Source organism: Schistocerca cancellata, chromosome 1 (genome assembly GCF_023864275.1).
Source record: "Schistocerca cancellata isolate TAMUIC-IGC-003103 chromosome 1, iqSchCanc2.1, whole genome shotgun sequence".
NCBI classification, from domain to species: domain Eukaryota; kingdom Metazoa; phylum Arthropoda; class Insecta; order Orthoptera; family Acrididae; genus Schistocerca; species Schistocerca cancellata.
Genome location: NC_064626.1, coordinates 807,437,825 through 807,444,583, shown reverse-complemented (window position 1 = coordinate 807,444,583; position 6,759 = coordinate 807,437,825). Strand labels below are relative to the sequence as shown.

General features: G+C 46.3%; 1 pseudogene; it reads left to right on the top strand.

The window, feature by feature from the left end:
* The first annotated feature begins 379 nt into the window (after positions 1-379).
* Positions 380-497, top strand: LOC126097490 (5S ribosomal RNA; annotated as a pseudogene).
* Positions 498-6,759: the final 6,262 nt, after the last annotated feature.

Sequence of the window (6,759 nt, the reverse complement as noted above, 5' to 3'; positions counted from 1 at the left end):
TATCTTCCGCACACTCTTGACCCTGTGAATCACGGAACATTGAATTCCCTTGCAATTTCCGAAATGAAGTGTCCCATGCGTCTGCTTCCGGAACTAGCATTCCGAGTTCAAAATAAGGGAATTCCCGTCGTGCGGCCGTAATCACTTTGGAAACCTTTTCGCATGACTCACCTGAGTACAAATGACAGCTCCGCCAATGTACTGGTCTTTTATACCTTGTGTACTTGATAGTACGTCATCTTTCTATGTGCATACCGCCACCCCATGACCTTTCTCACTTCAGTGTACATCATCATCTGCGAATACATCTTAACTCGGTAAATGGTCTTTTGATAAGCTGTGAATTTTAATTTAATTTTGTGTTCTTTTTCCTGCTTCAGCCAACGGCCTTGCAGCAGTGGTAACACCGGTTCCCGTCAGATCACCGAAGTTAAGCGCTGTCGGGCTGGGCTAGCACTTGGATGGGTGACCATCCGGTCTGCCGAGCGCTGCTGGCAAGCGGGCTGCACTCAGTCCTTGTGAGGCAAACTGAGGAGCTACTTGATTGAGAAGTAGCGGCTCCAGTTTCCTAAACTGACATACGGGCGGGAGAGTGTTGTGCTGACCACATGCCTCTCCATATCCGCATCCAGTGACGACTATGGGCTGAGAATGACGCGGCGGTCGATCGGTACCGTTGGACCTTCATGGCCTGTTCGGGTGCAGTTTAATTTTTTTTAGTTTTTCCTGCTTCGTACCGGACTGGTTGACCAGATGTGGTTTACAACCAGCGCGAGCGTACATGGTGATCCATATTTTAAAGCGTCTCATTGCATGGAGCAACTTCGTCTTTTATTTCCTATAGTACTTAAAGCTAGACCTACTTGCTAGAGAGGTGCTCCGAACGGCTAAAAACCGTATAAAATGAAGTCAAAATAGGAGCTGTGTCTGTTCTACCAACAATCAAGGTCATTTACCTGTATACAACCGGTGTTTGAAGCCTAATCCATCAAAGGACTACGTAAGCACTAGCCGCTGGAGAAACAGTGCTGACAGATCCACAGTATTTAGTCGCTACGGTGCTGAGAAAATGATTTCCGTTCTAAGGCGGTGACTAAAGAGTACAACTATTGAACCTAAAACCACAGTCATCTTTCTCTTTTAATTTTACACAAGTTTCCACTTGTGGTATGTTAGCAGACGTTGTATATAGCTCCTTCCAACCCAGGATTAGATGGTTAAATTTTTGAACTTCTGTTACATACTTATGTTTGGCCAAATGTGTGTCAACACAGTTTTGATCCTCACATTGTCTCTATAGATTATATTTCGTTCTCAAGTGACTGTCCACTAGGTCTGGCCATAGATCTATGGGTAGAGAGTTGCAGAAAAACGAATTGTAGTCCATAGAGAAAGCAAATCACTACCTTCTGAGGATATCACATCTATGGTGTCGTACATTTGGTCAAACACAAACGTACAACTGTGTTTTGTTAGAGGGTGACCCCGGTAATCACATTTTTTTGTGCGAGCACCGGCACACGAGATGACTGAATGTTTTGTAGCGATCCAAATCTTGCGGACACCAGTTTACTGGCGTCATCGACTGAAGCAACTGCATATGCACTGTGTTCCTTAGTAGAACTGTATATGTATGCGTGACTACAAAAGAAGATGTCCTCCCTTTATCTCATGTGTTCGGATAATGAGGGAGGGCAACGCGCGGCACATCGCGAGAACGAGCCCAGCTGCGTATACAGGGTGGTTATAACCAAACTTCCGCCGCTTGAGCCAGTTCAGACGGTAAACTACTTACCGTGCGGGTACCCAACTTTATAGGAATGACTAGTTGGTTCATTGATTTGGGGGAAGGGACCAAACAGCGAGGTCATCAATCTCATCGGATTAGGGAAGGACGGGGAAGGAAGTCGGCCATTTCCTTTCAGAGGAACCATCACGCCATATGAATGAGGCGATTCACGGAAGTCACGGAAAACCTAAATCAGAATGACAGGACGCGGGTTCGAACCGTCGTCCTTCCGAATGAGTCCAGTGTGCTAACCACTGCCCCACCTCGCTCGGTTATAGGAATGACGTTCAGACTGTGAGCTGCAGGATTTGTGTTGTTAGTGATGTTTATATCTTGATTTTTCTTTAGGAGCTGGTACGGCGACGAAGGATGAACTCGGATCCAAACGAACAAGGACATGCAGCGTGAATGGCACACTTTGCAGTGATCTGCTTCGCCAACATGTGATGCCTGTTCGATGGGGAAGAGGTGCTTTGGACCAAACTGTTTTGATGCATGATGGAGCTCCACTTCACACTGCTCGTGGGGTCACTCGGTTACTTCGTAACACATGTGAAAAAAAAAAGAAAAAACAGAATAATTGTCTGATCGTTCCAAATTGCATGGCCACGAAGGTCACCAGATTTGAAAGATGAGCCTGCATAAGACTTACGTGAACATCCAAGTGAATAAACAGAGTCCAAAACAAAAGATCATTATCGCACTAATCGGGAAATTACATTTCCCCGAACATAGTAGCTGGAGGTAAAACATGACCGTTTAATGTAATTCAGGGGTGAGTGTCTTGATGTTTCATGAAGACAAAAGTGGGGACAGAAAAAAGTGTAAAATGATTAAATGGAGATTTCGAACCATTTCATAGTACGAGGGCTGATCAACAAAGACTGAGACTGATTTTTTCCTGGAGCATCTGTAGTGGTTTCCTATTTGTACCATGAACATTCGAAAAGAGTGGGTGTTTACGTATAATGCCCATAGGTGACAGCACTCTCACAATGACAGTATTAAAAGTCTGTATTGTAATGAAACAAATGTAATAAATCAATCTGCCTGGTACTGACACGGCAGTCGCCTTCCACACTTTTTGTCACATTTTTCTCTGAGTCTGGTGTCCAAACATTTCGAGTACGTCCTTCATGATTTCCTTCTTCCTGAAACGACCCTGTGTCAGACAAACGGCGAAACACTATTACAAACATTGAATGCTATGGTTGTTGTCGGCGGGGATAGGTCTCGCGATATCACTTTCCTGCCCGCTGTCTTTCCGTAAGTAAACACCATTTCGGCTAGCTCTCGATTCGAATATGGAACCTTTGTGTACAGCGCTGTATCACACCCACTACAAGGTGCGCCAGCAAGAGAAGTGAATCGAACGCAACATTACAATTACTGTGACAGGAGAGGGTATTACGGCATTACATATGAGGAACAGTACCATCCTCTAGGAGGAAACAATGCGTACTGTAACTGTCAGTGCATGGTTCAGTGCATACTAGACTGCAGTCTCTGTGACAAAGTATGATTGAATAAATGGTCTCTAGCATAGAAATCATGCACTTCTGGACATAAGTTCATTAGATTTTTTTTGTTCTATATTCCCTCATCGATCAATCTCTAGAGTTTGAACATGGTGTAAAAAATCACCTTGTATAATATTTAACCAGCTAGTTCAACATAGAGGCATCCACATAGGAGGAATCCACAACCTGTGCTGCCAGACATGCATCAATAAGATGCCACCAATGTTTAACAAACAGGACGTACTGGGAAAATATGGAGTCACGTTGAATCCACTTCATTATAATATGCATCGATATGGAGTGAACCTATGACCATATATCAACATCCGTCATATAACGTTAGGCACACTAGTTATCCTTGACGGAAGCTTCTAAGGCGCCTCAGAAGGGCAAACAGGCTTAGCACTTACGCCATTCCATGTGTCTGTTATACTGTTTCCACCGAGAAGGACTTGCACTCCTTACCTTACGGTGATTTTTGAAACACAGGCGACTCATATAAACAACTGCCAGCTGCCACTATCGAGAGCGTCATCTGTACCCTCCCACTCCCCAGAATTAATCACTTTTCCGTGTGAAGAACTATCACTGTGCCGTTCAGACACTGCTAAAACATAGGCGTCTCACAGAAGCAACTGTCAACTGCCAGATTGAAGAATGTCAACAGTCCAGTCCAACTGCCAGAATTAACTCGAAGCATAGGCCCACTTCAGTCACATAAACCACTCCATATTTATCCCTCAGTGGAGATACACTCCTAGAAATGGAAAAAAGAACACATTGACACCGGTGTGTCAGACCCACCATACTTGCTCCGGACACTGCGAGAGGGCTGTACAAGCAATGATCACACGCACGGCACAGCGGACACACCAGGAACCGCGGTGTTGGCCGTCGAATGACGCTAGCTGCGCAGCATTTGTGCACCGCCGCCGTCAGTGTCAGCCAGTTTGCCGTGGCATACGGAGCTCCATCGCAGTCTTTAACACTGGTAGCACGCCGCGACAGCGTGGACGTGAACCGTATGTGCAGTTGACGGACTTTGAGCGAGGGCGTACAGTGGGCATGCGGGAGGCCGGGTGGACGTACTGCCGAATTGCTCAACACGTGGGGCGTGAGGTCTCCACAGTACATCGATGTTGTCGCCAGTGGTCGGCGGAACGTGCACGTGCCCGTCGACGTGGGACCGGACCGCAGCGACGCACGGATGCACGCCAAGACCGTAGGATCCTACGCAGTGCCGTAGGGAACCGCACCGCCACTTCCCAGCAAATTAGGGACACTGTTGCTCCTGGGGTATCGGCGAGGACCATTCGCAACCGTCTCCATGAAGCTGGGCTACGATCCCGCACACCGTTAGGCCGTCTTCCGCTCACGCCCCAACATCGTGCAGCCCGCCTCCAGTGGTGTCGCGACAGGCGTGAATGGAGGGACGAATGGAGACGTGTCGTCTTCAGCGATGAGAGTCGCTTCTGCCTTGATGCCAATGATGGTCGTATGCGTGTTTGGCGCCGTGCAGGTGAGCGCCACAATCAGGACTGCATACGACCGAGGCACACAGGGTCAACACCCGGCATCATGGTGTGGGGAGCGATCTCCTACACTGGCCGTACACCACTGGTGATCGTCGAGGGGACACTGAATAGTGCACGGTACATCCAAACCGTCATAGAACCCATCGTTCTACCATTCCTAGACCGGCAAGGGAACTTGCTGTTCCAACAGGACAATGCACGTCCGCATGTATCCCGTGCCACCCAACGTGCTCTAGAAGGTGTAAGTCAACTACCCTGGCCAGCAAGATCTCCGGATCTGTCCCCCATTGAGCATGTTTGGGACTGGATGAAGCGTCGTCTCACGCGGTCTGCACGTCCAGCACGAACGCTGGTCCAACTGAGGCGCCAGGTGGAAATGGCATGGCAAGCCGTTCCACAGGACTACATCCAGCATCTCTACGATCGTCTCCATGGGAGAATAGCAGCCTGCATTGCTGCGAAAGGTGGATATACACTGTACTAGTGCCGACATTGTGCATGCTCTGTTGCCTGTGTCTATGTGCCTGTGGTTCTGTCAGTGTGATCATGTGATGTATCTGACCCCAGGAATGTGTCAATAAAGTTTCCCCTTCCTGGGACAATGAATTCACGGTGTTCTTATTTCAATTTCCAGGAGTGTATTTGGCGATGGTGCCAAGCATTAGTGCACACCATCCACTTTTTCAAAATGCACACCTTGTATGAAAAAATATGAATGGCTCTGAGCACTATGGAACTTAACATCTGAGGTCATCAGTCCCCTAGAACTTAGAACTACTTAAACCTAACTAACCTAAGGACATCACACACATCCATGCCCGAGGCAGGATTCGAACCTGCAACTGTAGCGGTCGCGCGGTTCCAGACTGAAGCGCTTAGAACTGATCAGCCACACCGGCTGGTGGAAAAATATGAAAGCAAAGCGATCACAAGCAAACTTTATAGAATACCTTTATAAAAGATAATCTCTTGCATACATTGTATGCATCCTCTATACAACAGGTTTTTAAAGTCTGATCTTAATACACAGACACACATACACACACACACACACACACACACACACACACACACACACACACAGAGACACCATACACACCTGTTTACATTTACGAGGGTGCAGTGAAAAGTAATGCCTCCAGATTTTGCAGGTGAAAACTCTAAAGCTTTTTTAATAATAGAAATTTTAGTAAAATTCTATATCTCTGTTCTTCATGGCTACATATTTATTTTTCAACATAGTTATCCTAGCGTCCAACGCAGGTGACAAATACGTTGCACATGCAGTCAATTGGGAGGAAATGAGACTGTATATGGTTTAGATCCGGCATTAATGCTGTTAACAACCGTTACAGATGAGTAGCAAATCAACATTTGTCGCATACTGGCCTGCATATGGGGGAAATGGAGGAACCTAACAGCTTTATGCTTACTCCCCTTCGTAGAACTGCCTTTGCTTAGTCTGTATACATGAACTGAAATTGTGGGGTTTTGCATCTCAAATTTTGGAATGTTCTGGAGCTTTGTGGGGAAGACAATACCAGCATACTTCTAATATTCATAAATATTAAACACATTGTATTTACTCATATGCTCTCTATTTTGTTCATTATTTCTCTCACAGGTAGGAAGGGACCTAGGAAATCCGGCATTTTCGATATTCTTCACATTACTAACCACCGTTTTACTAGCTGTGTCACGTGGAGGACGGATATTAGAAGAAACTCAAAACACAGGATCGAAAACGTGTGTGTATGTCGAGCCACAACATACAAACTCACTGTTTTCCAGACAGTTTTTTCCTGAAACTCAGAAAACTGAATTCAGATCCCATTTAATACCGGCATCTCTTAACATTCAGCAGGTGGTGTGCCCCTTAACATCAACACAAGTAACCGCTGCAAGCGGATGTGGA